The sequence below is a fragment of the Sus scrofa genome, chromosome 11, assembly GCF_054392235.1.
Source record: "Sus scrofa isolate SSC_HxYL_T2T_F1_AM1 chromosome 11, Sscrofa_HxYL_maternal_Yorkshire_Landrace_v2.0, whole genome shotgun sequence".
NCBI lineage: Eukaryota > Metazoa > Chordata > Mammalia > Artiodactyla > Suidae > Sus > Sus scrofa.
The window spans coordinates 85076136-85092394 of NC_139393.1; the positions used below are offsets into that span (position 1 = coordinate 85076136).

The 16259-nt window shown below is 60.3% G+C and overlaps 1 long non-coding RNA gene across 3 annotated transcripts in view; it reads left to right on the forward strand.

Moving 5' to 3' along the window:
- The window catches only part of LOC110255867 (uncharacterized), a 477486-nt gene that overhangs the window by 260308 nt on the left and 200919 nt on the right, over positions 1-16259 (forward strand). The window lies entirely within an intron of this gene.

Genomic DNA, 16259 nt, shown 5'->3' on the forward strand with positions numbered 1-16259 from the left:
CTACGTGGCTGCTGCAGTGGCACAGGCGGCGGGTTCCCACTTTACGGAGGAGAAGACGGAGGCTGAGGCAGACGCTTTCCTCCCAGTGTGCTGGTGTCGGTGTCAGTGTCCCAGCAGAGCGGCCTGCGTGGTGACAAGCCCGGGCTCCTCCCACGAGATGCTCACCGTCCGCGTGGCTTCCTCCTGCCCAGCGGTCAGAGCAGCAGGGCGGCGGCCTCACTCCCGGGGGTGGGAGGCCTCGGGTCCTCCCTCGCTGCGCCCTGCCAGCCGCTTGGCGCCACAGGGACACCCTGCAGCCTCCCGACTCTCCCTGCGGCTCTGAAACTGGCATCAACGTTTCCAAGCAGAGCAGGCCAGGCTGGGCCCCGCCCCACGTCGCTCCTCTTTCAAAGGCGACTGTGGTTGGTGCCCCGAAACTCTTCTCTGAAAGTCACCAGAAAAAAACGGAAAAGAAGAAAGAAAAGCTGAACGGACACCTGCCTGCCCAGCCCTAGGCGAGGTCTGTAGGAGGCTGGACCAGTCCAGCCATGGCAAGTGGCACCAGCCTTTGCAAATGTGACCTTTTCATAATGGTCACTGGCCACTGTTAGAGATGCGCGGGGCCCCAGGGCCTCTGTCAAGGGACAGGACACAGAATTAGACGCTGCTGGCCGAGGCGCTGCTGTGAGGCCCCCAGGTGTGAGAGGAGGGGTGACAGGTGCTGCTGGCGGCCTGGCCCTCGTCCCCTGGCCTGTCCGGGACCAAGACCCACAGGAAGAGGGGAGCCCGTGCTGGGGACAGAAGAGGACCCTCCTCCCAGGAGCCGCTTCAGTTGCTGCCTTGGAAGCAGCGACCAGGGATCCACCCTGGCGTCTCCGAGGGGAGGACGGCCGTGAGAAAGCACGGGAGAGCCTGGCTGGTGTGGCGGGGGGTCCCCCGCAGGGAGTGGCAGGCCACAGGTCTGGTGGCGGCTGAAGGCTCTGGGGTGTTGCCCCCAGGCTGCTCAAACCGCCACCGACCGCTTTGTGTGCAGACACAGCGGCCTCGACACTCCCCCCGCCCCCCCTTAGCACAGAAGGGCTCCCCCAGCGATGGCAGGGGCCCAGGGCATGCTCCCACCTCGTGGGGCAGGACCCAGTGCCTTTTCTGGAGCGGTTCTGAGAGCCTGGTGCTCACGGGGCAGGGCGTCCTGACGCCCGAGGAGCAGAGGCCTGCTCCAGCCCCCAGCCGGGCCAGCGCCCCGGCCCCCCCTCTGCTCCTGAGGCCTCGGCAAACTGCAGGTGCTTCTTTGTGGGTAAGAGCGCACGTCTTGCTCCACAAGGACTGGGTTTTGGGCCCCCTCCCCCCAGAGCAGAGCCGGGTCTCGGGTGTATGCTGAGTGCTGAATAAAGAGGCAGGAGTGGACCAAGGCGGGGAGGGGCGCCCTGCGAGAAATGCAGGCCCCGTGTCACAAGCCGGTGTCTGTCACCCCGTTTCAGGGTTCGCGGTCATCGAAGATACTGTGGGACTCCAGCCTGCAATTACAGTCAGAAGTGCTTTTCCACTAAGATACATAATGATTCATGCTGAGAATGTAATTAAAATATCGTGCTAGTTTAAAAATAATACTATTAGGATAATACCCCAATGGCTAATTCAGACTGAGTGCTTCCTGCTTTGATTACGTGGCGGCTGGAACAGTGTATCCAGGGCTCTCGTCTCTCAACACAAACACACCACGGCGATGGGCCCCGGCCTCTGTGTGGTGACATTTGAAAATCTCTGTGCAGGTCCAGCCGCGTCTGAGGGCAGCATCACTAGTCCATTCTGGTTTTGAAGTCGCAGCGTCTGGACAAGGCCAGGCTCCTCTAAATACCATCTCTGCTCAGCTCACGCCAGGCAGGCTGGACACCTGCTGGCCACCTTGGCCTCCGTGCTTTTGCAGATTACACGGTGGGAGGCCTGACCCCTCAGAGGCCTGTGCCGTTGGCCGGGGAGGGGTCCCAGGCCTCTCACGGCCCCTGGGAAAGGGGCCCGGCTTGTTGGTACCTGCCCCGCAGGGGGGACGGGGCCATCCTGGGATCTGCCTGCTCTCTGCTCCTCAGGGTCTCGGAACAATGGGCCCAGCCAGCCCCGGGCCTGGCACTTACCGAGAACTCACTCCGTCTGTCCTCCAAACTGGCTGCTGCAGAGCCATCATCCAGAGGCGGTGAAGACCTGGGCTGCTGAGCCCCTGAGGTTTCTGACTCAGGGGTCCACGGGCCTCACGGGCTCCCTGGTGACCTCCAGGCTCAGGCCTGGCCCCCGTGTACCCCACAGCTCCTGCGGGCACCACAAGCACCTCAGGCCGACCAACTCCGGGGCTCAGGCCACCGTGTCTCAGAGGGTTGTGATCCCTTTGCATCCACAAAAAACAAGATAAACAAAAGCAGAACAAAGACACAGCAAAGACAGCCGGCTGAGCGCGCCCCGGTGCCCACGCTGAGTCTGACCCATGGGCGGCGTCCTAATCTGATGCCATGTGCAGGCAGAGGGTTGAACAGGCACCAGGACCTCTTCCCAGGCCTGAACCCCCCTGAGCCCTCCCTGGGGCACCAAGCACCACAGACCAGGGGGCTTGAACACAGGGAGGGAATTTGATTGTTTCCTGGAATTCTGCAGCCGGAAGTCGGAGGTCAGGTATCTGCAGGCCTGGCTCCTCCTGGGGCCCGCAGTCCTTGGCTTGCAGACGCTGCTCCCCGGGCACAGCCACCACCTGGCTGCCTCCCAGGTGGGATCCAGGGTGGGCAGGCCCGGAAGCTCCCCAGCCCCACCCGGTGCAGCCTGGGAAATGTGGTTCCTGAAATCTGGGTGGGGCCACAGGCAGCGGCCTCGAGAGGAGGTTCCCCCCCCCCCGCCCCAGTTCTGGCCCCTGGTGCCTCTGGGTGACACTGACCAGCGCCTTCCTGTCGAGCTGACGGGGTGGGTCCTCTGAGTCCCGAGCACTCCCCGTGTCTCCTCCTCCTGCCAGCACTAGGGAGGGACCAGGAGGCCATCCTGAGACCGCCAAGCCCAGAGCCCACAGGGCAGCTTCCTCGGGCACCCTGCTCCAGCCGGTCTGGCCGCATGAGGCCCTGCGTCCTGTGGGCTCCTCGCTGGATGGGGACTCACCTGGCGGGGGAGGGAGCCTCAGCACCTGGCTCTGCCCCCACACGGCGCAGAGACAGGGCTCTGCTCTGGGGCAGTGGGGGCTGGGAGATGCCCTCCAGGCCCTCACCTGGCAGAGCCTGCAAGCCCCGCCGCCATCCCTAAACCTGCATGCTCCCCAGGGTCAGCGCTGACCCTCTCTGTGAACCGCGATGGCGGCAGGGTTGAAAGCCACATTTGCAGCCCTCCCAGCCCAGACACAGGGCTGCACACAGGTTGCAGAAGCAGCCTTCAGCCAAATGGGGACTCCGCACCCCCGCATCCACACCGGCTCCCAGGCCTGCCATGATTCCCAACTGGCTGGCAGGGGCCTTTCCCTGGCTTTCTCCTCCCTGAGTGTCCAGTTACCCACGCAGATGCCACCTGTCCAGCCTGCAGCTCACGGTCTCTGGGGAGAGGACACGCGGGAATCACGGCAGGGCCGGTGTTTCTCTCGGGCCCCGGGTCTCGAGCTGTGGTCCAGGCTCAGCCCAGCAGCCAAAGCACCGACTTTGGGCTCCACGCACAGAGGGGTCCGTGCTGTGTTCTGCCTGCCTTGTTTGGAGCGCAGGATCTGTGGTCTTGCCTTACGCGCATTTGGAAGATGAACACGGAAAGGGGGGAGCAGAGGTCAGAGCAGGTGGGGCAGCCCCCCCCCCGCCCCCAGAAAGCTGCCTGCAGCTGAGAAGCAGGTGCACCTCGTTCTCCGAACCGCACTCTCCTCAGCGCAGTGTGAACCTGTGCGCCCCGTGTGCAGTGGGACCAGCGTGTTTTCAAGCCGGGCTCTCAGGAGCCGCGCGGAGGGGCCTCCCACACACTCTTAGGCCGGGAGCATTAAGGGCGTTTGCTGTGCGATGAAGCAGCCTTGGTCTGCCCCCCTTTACCTGGAAAGAAGCAGGCATTTCCCCAGGGAGGCTGGTTTCCTGCCCAGCAGGCGGGGCACTTGCCCCATGGAGGAAACGTCATTTAAGGTGGGACTGGGCTGTGGCCCCGCCACCGGGAGAGGGGGCAGGGCTCTTCTGGGCCCAGGGCCCTGTGCAGGCACAGTGTGCAGGCCAGCTGGGGCCAGCAGCACCCCACCTGCGACTTTCCTCCTCTCGGACCCCCTCCTCTCCTTCCCACTCTCCCGAGAAAGGCCTGGGACTGGGCCCCACCTATTGGCTCCACAGGTGACAGCCAGGTCTGTCACCAGTCACCAGCCAGCCAGTCGCTGCTGTGCCGGGCATCTCACCTCTGTCAGAGCAGCTGGTGCCCAAGCCCGGGAAGCAACTGTTGATCTTTTTATTTGACTGGAGGAAACCAAAGCACAGAACCTCTAAGGAACGTGCTAGGACCACAGAGCTTTCTGGAGCCAGTAGCTAATTCAGGCCAGCCTGGGACGGGAGGCTGTCCGCCCTCAGGGCCAGCCTGGGCCCCTGCGGCCTCCTGGAAGCGGCCCCAGGACCCGTGGGTGAGCCCAGCGCGGAGGGCAGAGCCCGCATCCCCCTCGCAGTCCTCATCCCTTTTCACGGATGCTCTCGGCCCTTTGTGACGACAGCAGGAGGAGGTTGTCTGTTCTAATATTTATTCTGCTTCTCGCACAAGGCTTCATGCCGCCTGTTCTTAATTCAAACAGCAGGTGAATTAGCCGGCTTCTATTTCCCTTAGAAAAATTCATCTTTGAAATAGAACCCTTTGTTCTTTCTGTGTGGACCGTGGGCCCGTCTAGCATGAAGGTCGGCTGAGCGTCTGTAGACGAACCCGCCATACTGACCCGAGGGCGTGCGCCAACACGGTAATTCCACTTGCTAATTGTTCAGCTCTGAAGGCTCAGCTGCAGCTGGGAAAACACTGACACACACCAGCCCCACCCCTGCACCGCAGCCCACCTGCCAGCGGCTTCTAAGAGCAGGTCACCCTCTTGGGTACCTGCCCCGCGTGCCCGGGACCGAGCCTCACCCCCCACCCCCGGCCTCTCCATCACTGGTGAGACAGGAGCTGGTGGGGACCACTGCGGGTAGACACGGGGGTTGGGGCGATACAGACACGGCGCTCTGTGTGCGACGGTGGGGACTGGGGACCCACTGCCCAGTGGGGGAGGTCTCGGTCCTGCGAGATGTGGGGAAGGCACCTGAGAAGGATGCTTCTGTGTCCGTGAGTCTCTCACTCACTTTGCTCCGCTCCTGAAATTAATGCAGCTTTCTAAGTCAGCTGTATCTAGAAGGAGGCTGCCGGGAATTCCGGGTGATGCAGAAGGAGCCGAGCGAAAGCGGAGCTTAGAGAGCCAGGCCTCCAGTGACAGGGCCTGAGTGCAGCCCCAGGACAGCCGAGCTGGGACCCTCAGGACCTGGGGGAGAGAAGGAGCCAGCAGGGCGCAGAGCGCACAGGGGCATCTGGGCCTGGGCTCTTGGGGTCCCAGGGGAGCCCAGGCCGGGGGCTCTGTGGAGGGTGGGCTTGGGCTGAGTGGGCTGAGCCTGCAGGCGGGGCTTCTGCTGTCCCCACGGCGCCTGTGGACCCATCCTGAATGTGGGGCCCAGCAGGAGGGGGTGTGAGCGACCCCAGCCCGCAGCCCACCCGGCGGGACCTGAGGGGGAGCCGAGGTCTGAGAGGCCGCGCTCAGGGCCACTGTTTCTCTGCCTCTCCTCCCGAGGGAGACGCGACAGGAGGGTTAATGACTCTGGCGACAAATCCTTCTTGAAATGCGGGTGGCGTGTGTTCCCTCATCCATTTCTATTCTCTGGGTCATTAAACCTTGAAGTTGTAAACGGAAAGGCGCTCTCTGGATTGAGGATTGAGGCCGGGCCCCGGGGACCAGCCTGAGCCCTCTTGCAGGGTGACGGGGGCAAGTGCCGTCTGGCAGGCCTTAGCCCATCACCTGCAAAGTGCTTTGTACAGGGCGGGAGTTGCTCTGGCTGGGCACCGTCAGCTCTCTTTCCACCCGGTCTCCCGTCCCCTGTCCCCCACGCGTCCCCCATCCCCCGAAAGCCCCCCCACCGCCAAGTTTGCTGGTGAGGACTCAAGGCCTGGGTGGGGCCCAGCCCACGTGTGGCCCAGGCGTGGCCCAGGCATGTTCCAGAGCATCCGAGCCGCGGGCCTTCTCGGCAGGGGACCAGGGGCTCCCAGAGCAGCCTGCTGACCCCACGCCCGTCTTCAGTGGGGTTTAGCCAAGTGTTCTGGATCCTTGAGCAGCTCTGCCAGTTTAGTTCCAGAGGCTGACGGAAGCCAGGTCCTCATCAAAGACGTTGAAGCCAAATTCATGGTCACCAAAGGGGCAACGTGGGGGCAGATATGTTAGGAGGTTGGAATTGACGTGTATCCACACCATACCCAGAGAGGCGGGCGCCAAGGCCCTAGCACTGGGGGAGCTGCTCGATCCTGCAGGGTAACCCACGGAGGGGAGGGTCCGAGAAACAGCAGGTGTCAGCACAGGCAGAGCTGAAGGCCTTCGCTCTCCACCGAAACGAGCACCGTTTTCTAGGTCAACTTATTTACTTATTTTAAAAAGAAGAAACAGGAAATAGATATGAACGGGGCTGCAGGTCCCGCGGGTGAGAACAGACCCCCGGCTGGGGGTTAGACCATCTTCCTGCCCGAGGCCGCAGCTCCGCTCCCGCTCAGGGCGTGTCCTTGCAGTCAGCATCCCTGCAGGGCAGGGGTGGAACCCAGACCAGCGGGGGCAGCCGAGTCACTGGGTCCTGACCCTGAAGGTCCCAGGTGAGACCCAGACCCCCCCCTCCCTTTGCTCTCCGGGGCCTGGATGCCTAGAGATGGGGACGGCCGGAGGAGAGGCCACCGGTGTCCGCACATGGCTTAGTGCAGCTGGCACATCCACTGCAGTTTTCCCCCTCACAGTGAACACGGTGGGACCCCCCCCAACATGGTCCCCCCTGAACTTGGTCAGAAAGCAGAATTTTACCCCTCTCGACCCTCCCCCGCGCTGCCCTCTCGGTGTGCAGCCTGGCGCTGTGGCATCTGGGGTCACCTGGACCTTCGTAAAGAATGTGGTTTTCAATCAGTGTGGACGGGCTGTGCCCGGGCGTTCACACCTGCGGCCGTGCGATGGGCCCTCTCGGGGCTGCGGGGACGGCCCCCGTCCAGAAGTCTGCGTGGCCGGGCTCTGCAGCGGCCATGCCCAGGGCCGATGACACGTGTCACCGTGGCAATGACTCCGAACCTCTCCGCCAGCCAGAGCTCAGGGAAGCCAGTGACCAGTGCTCCCGATGCTGCCCACACAGGTCACAGCTGCGCCCGCGAGCTCATGGCCAAGGTTAAGGCCCGAGCCACGCTTTCTGGCCGACGTGGCACTTCTCCCCTCGCCCCTGGCCGCTGGCGGGTGAGTCATTCTTCAGGCTCTCCTGCCCCTGCGCTGCTGGGCACCCGAGAGGGCCAGTTGACCAGAACGGTGTTTCTCTGCACTCGTGTTCACAGCCCCTTGTCACACTCCTCGGACAACGGCCCAAGACTCACAACTGGCACCATGAGCACTGCCCCCGTGGCCCGCAGCCCGGCACGCCCGGGCTCCAGGGGCGGCTCCCCCGAGGAGCATTTCAGTGGCACCCGGGGCCGCGGCTCCAGAGGTGGTGTGTGAGCCTCCCTGCCTGTCCCCTGCCCGCAGGTGAGCCCAGCCTGCGCCCAGGAGGACGTGCTGGTTCGGGGGGTGGTGCGGGTTCCCAGGCCCGCCCCTTCCAGGGGTGTGGTCTCCTCAGGCTCCCCCTGGGTGCCCTGTCCAGGGCCCAGGAAGGTGCTTGGACCCTGGCGCCGTCTTCCCGGGTGGTAGCACATGCGAGGCCAGGGTCTGCCCTCCCGAGCAGGGGTCACTGGTCAGGCCCTCGGCCAGCTAACCCGTGCTCCCCGGGGCAGGAGGCATCTGGCTCGCTCCCGGACCTGCCCCGCCCCCCATGCGGCAGGGTGTCAGCCTCTGTCAGGCAAACAAGTGCAAGAGACCACTCGGTGGCTCCCTAGAAGCGGATCACCGTCCACACACGGTGCTCGGACCTGGCTGTGATTCACTCGCTGTCTGGCCCTTGCGCTGGAGGGAGGGGCATCTGTGTTTACATGCAGCATCCATGTGCACATGCAGCACCCGTGTGGTCACACAGCATCCGTGTATTCACACGGCATCCGTGTGTACTCCCAGTGTCCGTGTGTACGCCTAGCAGTTGCTGTACCCCCAGCATCCGTGTGTACATGTAGAGTCCATGTGCACACCCAGCATCCGTGTGTACATGTGGCGTCTGTGTGTACACACAGTGTTTGGGTGTACATGTAACATCCATGTGCACACCCAGCGACCATGTGTACGTGTAGCGTCCATGTGTACACGCAGCGTCTGTGTGTACAGCTAGCAGGTGCGTCTGTGTGTGCCCCAGCCCAGCAGAAACGCTGCATCCAGAGCCGTCTGCAGAGAGGCGCTTGCGCAGGAACCGGTGTTTTGCTCCTCAGAGCGCGGATGCCTGATGAGCAGCTGTTGGACATGTTGCTCCAGTCTCAGACCAGAGCCTCCAGCACGCACTCCGGGGCGCCGGCTGTGTGATGTCACCCCAGCGGCTTGAAATCTGCCGTCGTGGGAATACCTACCCTGGAGAACTGGGCAAACCCTCCGAGTCAGTGTTCTTTCCTTTCCTTCCCTTTTGCGAGCCGGTCGTTACTCACTGACCGGCACACCACTTCCTGCACCTCTTACACCAGTGCTGGGTTCTGTGGGCACCTGCTCAGGAACCCCGAAACCCCAGTGACACGTGGCAAAACCGAGGCCCAGGGAGCCAAGACGGGCCGGGCCAGCATCCCACAATCAGGACAGCAGAGCTAAGGCAGGTGCCCAGGGCGGGTCTCACCCGCCACATCCTCTGCCCTCCTGTCACCAGGTTGTGCCCCGCGTGCGGGGGGGAGCAGGTGCAGACACAAGGTCACTTTGTGTTAGAATGTGAGGTTTGAGATCTGAGGTTCTTCAGAGAAACCGTGCGTCACGTGGAGGGTCACCTCGGCGCGTTCGCGAGATGTCCGCGCGTGTTCTGCTCGCGGCCGTGGCGCAGCGCTGCTCGGCGCTGGTAGTTCTCTTTTACTCCTCATGAAAGCATAGTCTCCTAATTGTTCGAGACCATCTCAGGACTGATAAGTATACAATGTAAGCATTTTCTAGTGTAATTCAATTAATCTCCCAAGAAAACTACCTGTTGGATGTGCGTAGACAGGCTGGTTAAATTTTACATCTGCATTTCTTCCACTCCAGTGACGGGGGCTGTGCAGAACAGGCTAGAAAAACGGCACCAAAGAGCGTATTCTCTTTTTATCGCCTGTCAAGTTATCGCTGCGTCGCCCGTGGTTGGTGGTGGAACATTGCAATCCGATGCTGCTCGCGACGAAAGGCCGCGCGTGAGCTGTGCATTCAGTTTAGGTAATGTACCAGAAGACGCTGCAGGAAAACACTAATTTTCTCAATATATATTGGTAGACACGGTGTTTACCAAGGAGCAGTGAAGATGTTTTTAAACAGTTTGTTAACTCGAAGCCTTGGCCGGGCTGCGCGTAAACGCCGTCTCGATGGTGTTAAAACGGGGGGCAGGGGCGCCGGCAGGGCTGCCAGGTCCACCCCGGGCGTGTGCGGCCACGGGGTCCCCGCTCCGCCTCCCTCGTGTTCACCATCTCGGCATCGCCGGCGTCCCCGACGTCTCTGCAGACGGGCACGGCTCCCTCGTCCCTCCTCCTGCCTGGACCCAGCTCCCGTCAGCGGCCCCCCAGTGCTGGAGGGTCGCTCAGCCGGTCACCCTGGAGCCGGTGGTCCCCCCGACGGAGCCAGAGCTGTTCCAACCACGCTTCTCACGCTGCTGAGCAAAGAGCTGCTTTATGAATTTGCCTGACCTGCAAAAAACGAAATAAGAGGTGGACGGGAGATGTTAGTGTTTGCCTTAGACGACACCGGCATTCAAGCCTCTCATCGTCTTATTCCCGACCAGTGTTTCCAAGAGGAAGCTCTTCCTCTCCTTGCCTTCTTGAGATGCTTTTCTTCAGTTTTAACGGATAATCGTTGCCTGAGAGCCTGAGGGAGGGAATAGTGGCTCATGGACCCTAAAGTGGTTGGTCTGAACATCATCTGATAAAGCTGCGTCCAGGAGGTCCCGTCGTGGCGCAGGGGCTTCGGAATCCAACATGGTCTCCGTGAGGACGCAGGTTCGATCCCTGGCCTCCCTCAGTGGGTTAAGGACCTGGCGTTGCCGTGAGCTGGGGTGTGGGTCGCAGACGCGGCTCGGATCTGGCGTTGCTCTGACTGTGGCGTAGGCCAGCCGCTGCAGCTCCGATTCGACCCCTAGCCTGGGAACCTCCGTATGCCACAGGTTTGGCCCTAAAAAGACACCAAAGAAGTTGTGTCCTGTTTTGCTCGCTGTGCTCTGTCCTTAGTAGTGTGACGTGGCCAGACCCCCGATATTTGGTGGGCCTTTTAAAATAATCAGGAGTTTCTGTCGTGGCTCAGCGGAAACGAATCCAACTAGGAACCATGAGGTTGTGGGTTTGATCCCTGGCCTCGCTCAGTGGGTTAAGGGTCCGGTATTGCTGTGAGCTGTGGTGTAGGCCACAGACAAGGCTCGGATCCCGAGTTGCTGTGGCTGTGGTATAAGCTGGCAGCTGTAGCTCTGATTCGACCCCTAGTCTGGGAACCTCCATATGTCGAGGGTGTGGCCCTAAAAAGTAAAATAAATAAATAAGTAAAAATAATAAAACAATCCTTTTAAAATAACCCTTGAGCCTTTAAAAATAATCCTCGTACATCACACAAGTGTGGAAGAAGGGCCAGCGTCTGAGCATGGCCTCCGGCTCCAGGGTGTAGCCAAACATCGGCTCCTTTGCCCAAAGTCTGGCTGCTGGGATGCCGTGCTGGTCTTCAGGCTGCAGGTGCGAGGATGGGCTGGGCCGCTACCTCAGGCGAGCAAACAGCCACCCAGGTCCAGAGGAGCGCAGGGCAACGAGCATGAAAGCGGGGCCCCTTCAGCACTCGAGAGCCGGGCACATGTGTAAACTCTACCGCCGCATTGAAGCAGCTGCGGTTGGTGGAGCAAGCTGTGCCCGAGAGCCCGCCAGGGCCGGAGTCTAGAGGGAGGACCCTTTCTGGCTGGACCCAGGGGACGGGGGGTGGAGTGTCCTTTCAGGCGGGTGGTTGGAGTTGGCTTCCCTTTTCCATATTTATATTTATAGCACAATTATTAGCACCTCACTGTGATGTTCTTATGACCTCCAGAACTAGGACTGATCAGATTATACTGAAAGGGTTTAGATAAGAAGAAAGTTATTTTTAATATAATTTGATAAACTGATTGCGTGTTTTACGCAGTCTTAATTTCGTATCCAAAGGCTTTGTGGAGGTGGTGTCGTGTCTGCATGTGAAATACGTGTAAGATCCCAAAGAAGACGAGACGGTCGCCCCCCCACCTCCTTGCCAGAGAGGACTCTAGTGGGGCGCCTGCCAGCCTAGGCGTTGCCACTCAAACAGCATAGAGCTCCTGAAAGCCCTGAGTTTTGCAACGTTTTCAAAACAAAAACAGGGTTGGTTTAGAGTCTCTAAACCTATGGCGCTTCGGGACTAGACCATGACAAATGGTACAACCCAGACGTCCCCCGCCAGGGGCCCGGTCAAGATCTGGAGACGAGAGGGGACCTCGGGACCATGGAGCCGCCGGCGCCCACACCACGAGGACGGCTGTGCAGAGCGCCCGCCGTGCAGCCCTCGAGAAACCCGGCCCTGAGCGCTTGTCCCGGAGACCCAGCCGAGCGGAGCCTCCCTGTGGTGGCCGTGCACCCCTCTCTCCTCGTCTGCCCGCTCTGGACCCGTTGATTTGGGGCTCGTTTAGTCTTTTACAAACACACTGTAGGAAAACACGGAGATGAGCAGGACACAGCCTGGATCCTGCAGATTCCGGGTCCGGACGGGGGCACTTCGGCAACTTCAGCATCAGTTTGCTTCCTGGCTCTTCATTCGTCAGGAGGAAGTCCTGTGATCGTCTCACTTTACAGGGGCAGAAACTGGTACCCTGACAACCACGGTAGATGCGGGCGCCAACACCAGCGTGCAAATCCTGCTGTAGGAGCCCAGCAAAGATTTACTGAAGTCTTTCCATGCCAAGGGCTGTGGATTACGTGGTGAGCAAATACACTGATTTTTTAAAATAAATACAACTTACGACAACTGGTTGTTTTAATCACATACGCAAAATTACAGATAACTTTTATTTTTTTATAGCACACCCATGGCACATGGAAGTTCCCTGGCCAGGGACTGAATCCGAGCCTCGGTTGCAGCAACACCAGATCCTTTAACCCATTGTGCCAGGCTGGGGACCAAACTCGCACCTCTGCAGCAACCCGCGCCGCTGCAGGTGGACTCTCAACCCACTGTGCTACAGTGGGAACTCTGATTTTTAAATAGTTATCTCTAAAATATTTTTTCAGAAACCTGACTGTTCTTTCATTTTTAAAGGAGAGAACTATTGCTGATTGCCTTTATATTGGTCTGTGGCTCCTGGAATAAACATGCATGTGTAATGGTCCCGTCGGATAGGCTTTCAAAAGAAACGACGTCGACACTAAAGGACAGCTAAATTAAAAGCTCTCCCTAAGGACATCCGCAAAAGTAACGAGTTGATGGTGGGGGGTTTTGTTCCTCTCATCCCAATTTTCTAGGGACAGTTTTCATGCTATGTCAGTGGGAAGGGAAAAAGGTACCGCATCAGAGTTAAATTTCATGACAGTGGGACACTCTCCTGAGCATCCCCGCCACGACCGCGCCACTCTTTGTTCACGTCTAGGGAAGCCGTGCGTGTGGCGGCTGCTGTGTGTGGCCGTGAACACACAGAGAAGACCCCAGCGTGCCATCCGGTGTGGGGCCCCCAGGCACACTGGCTTTTAAAATTTACGTTGGGATTGAATTGACTCAAAACCCAATCGAGTTAAAACATGGCTTTTCCTTCATGCGGTCGCCTCCCGGGACAGTGGCCATGCGCGGCCGGGCCGAGGCGTGTTTCTGTCGTGGCGCAGGGTTCTGCTAAAGCACCGCAAAGACCCACGTCTCCGACGGTCACCTGGCCGCAGAGTCCTGCTCGACCACAGGCCCTGCCCCCGGGCAGCCAGGCTTTAAGGAGCCCACGCCACATCCAGCACGGGGACGTCATGTTGTGATTGTCAGTGTGTCTTTTTTGATGCGTCGAGAGAGAGCAGCCAGATTTTACACGAATATGTTTTCGGCACTCGGACTTTCAGAGGCCCCAAGACCCCAAGCCGTGCTCTGGAACGAAAAGGGTTCCTCGAGCAGTGTCCGGGACAAGGACAGACACACAGAGCAGACCCAGCCCAAGAGGGGACCGCGTCCACGTAGAGTCCATCTGAGCAGGGGTGCGACCCCTGCCCCCCGAGACTCGCGTCATTCTGGGGAGTCCAGACCCCGTGGGCGTCTCAGGCCGCACTGTTCCAGGCTGTGGGCCGTTGCTCTGGGACGGCACCAAGAGTGGAGAGCTGGAGATGGAGGGTCTCCTTCAGCGACAAGGTTTTCCACGCATTCCCTGCTTTTAGGAGACACGCGGATCCGAACCACACGTCGACCTGGAAGCGTGTGCGTCTGTGCGTCTGTGCGCGTTACTGAGCACGGCTGACCTGCCGCCTGAGTTCAGGGTGTGAACTGTTTTGATTTAATACCTGTCTGTACCACAGTCCGACATGCCCAGTGTCCACCGGCAACTCTGTCGGGTCACCGGATTAGCGGCGAGAACGTTTAGGAACTCGTCCATCGGCGACGGCGGCAGTCACGGCCCAGCCTCACTGACGGAACCCCCAACCCCCCCCAGCCCCTGGTGCCACCATTCTGTGACGGTTTTATGAATCCAGCGTTTTTTAATTCCACACGTCGTGCGGTCATACGGAGCCGGTCTGTGCCTCTTCTCAGTCAACACAGCACCCTCGGGGTCCAGCCAGGCTGTTGCAAAGGCAGCATTTCCTTCTTTCTCGTGGCTGCATAATATTCCCTCCCTGGTGCTTTTTGGAAAGGAATGAAAACAGAATAGGGAAGCCGTGCCTGCCTCCTGTGCTCGCTGCGGCAGTGTTATGCACAACAGCCAAGACATGGAGATAGCCCGGGTCGTCCATCCTTGGGTGTGGGCGGTGTGTTCGAAGACAAGTGTGTGAGAAATGAAGAATCCTTTCAGCTCCGGCTGGCCAGCTCCTGGCGGGTCCCCTCCAGGCGTTCACCTGCTGCCAGCAGGGTCATGAGCCCTGGCGAGAAGGGCCCCCGTCTCCGTGGGGCCCAAACCATGGGCTGAGGGTTTTCCTTCACTCCCAAGACCTCCTGGGTTCTCCCCCAGGCGCTGCCTTCTGGCCCCAGGAGCCCCAGGCCAGGGAACTCAGGCAGCTGCCCGGCTCGCATCCTGGGAGGAAGAGTTGCAGGAAGCAGCGCGGCCCTGCCGACGGGCACCGGCCTTGGCATCACTCAGGGAGGCTACGGGCGATGCATTCTGCTCTTACTTCATTCCCCACAACCTCTTTGCACTGAACCCCAGATGCCAGTGAAATGGTCACAAAAGAAGTATCTGGGTAAAGGTGTGCTAAGCAGGCTTAAAATTGCTGCTCGTTGTCTGGAAGCAGATGCAAGCCTCAAACAAACGCAACACATCAAGGCAGATGCAGGGGGGCTGCTGATGGCCCAGGTGCCTGCTTCTGAGTGGGTGAGGCAGCAGCCTCCTGGCCGTCTATCCCGGGCGAGGAGGGCCAGCTGCCCCGGGGCAGGGAGAGCCGCAGCCTGTGTGAGGGAGCGGGGAAGGGCACGTGGCCTCGGGTTTTGGCTCTGGGACGGTCTCTACCTCCTGAAACAGGGTCTCCGTATTTCCGGCGTCCTGGGAAGCCCCGTGCTCACACCTGCTGCTTGTGCGCCCCATCCGAGCCTCTGCCCCCCTGCCCAGCGGCACTCTGTCCTGGCAGCCCAGCCCACATCTGGGTGTACCCCGTGTGTCCTGCGAGGGGCTGAGAGCTCACCTTTGCGTGATAGTCACTCCCAAGCCTGGCCTCGAGCAACCCTGCTGACTGGGGTGCATGGGCTCCTTGATGGCAACTCGATGGTGGAACTGGGTCTGTGGACCATCTGCCCAGGGGACGTGTCCTTGTCATTGCCACTCTGTCGGGAACATTCCACCTCTCACCTGTGCTGGGTTCCAAAGAGCACATGACCCCGACCTCCCTGGGGTGGGCTCTCCCCTGCACTGACCGGCTGGGCGGCCTTGGGCGTGGAGCTGGACTCAGACCCCCCAACGTCTGCGTCCACAGCTCTGCCGAGCACAAGGGCCAGCCGCTCAGTCCTTTTCGTTCTCAGTGTTTTAGTGTCAAGACAGCATTTGAGGGAGTAAAGGTCATATTTTACTTTTAGAGTCTGACGTGTGATCAAGTGAAACATTTAACTCTGTTCTGTAAATGCTTTGCCAGCGTGGCTGACGGTGAACTCAAACGGCCTCAGATGCTGCCTGCCCTCGCTGCTTAACTGCAGTTTAACGGGAGATTTAAAATATCTAAATGCTGCTTAAAGATAGAAACCCTCTGCCCCTGCTGTCCTCTCGTCGCCTTTTCCGTCACTAAAGCCGATTCCTGCGTCAGATGCAACTGGACAGCCGACAGCTCGGCCAGGACCCGGCGCTGAGCGCACGCGGTGGCGGGGACAGGGCCGCTCCCTCCGCACAGGCGTCTCGGGACGGGGGCCCGTTTCCCCTTGAGCACAGGGGCCTCCGGGGTCTGCGTTGCCCCCAGAACTGAGCAGGTCCCCAGAGACACTTTCCTGCCGTGTGTGCCCCTCGCTACCTAAACCCTGGAAGGGCAGCTGAAACGTATCTTCTATGTTAATAACGTCATTTTTCACAATTGTGCATTGAACCCGAAAGGCCACGAGGACAGTGAGACGAGGCCCCCTTCTGAACCCCACTAAAGCCAGAGGGCGTCTTCGTGCCCCTGCCCCGCGTCCTCACAGCGTTAAATGCACGAGGCTGTCGTCTGTGTCCTCAACACGAGGCGGGCCCTGGAACCGGGGCAGGGAGGTGAGAGAGGCGCCGCGTGGCCGGGAGCCCGTGGCTGCGCCTTCGTCAGGTCCGGACGCGGCGAGGAGCCCGCCCCCTCGGCTGTGGACCAGCGGGTGTCGAGAA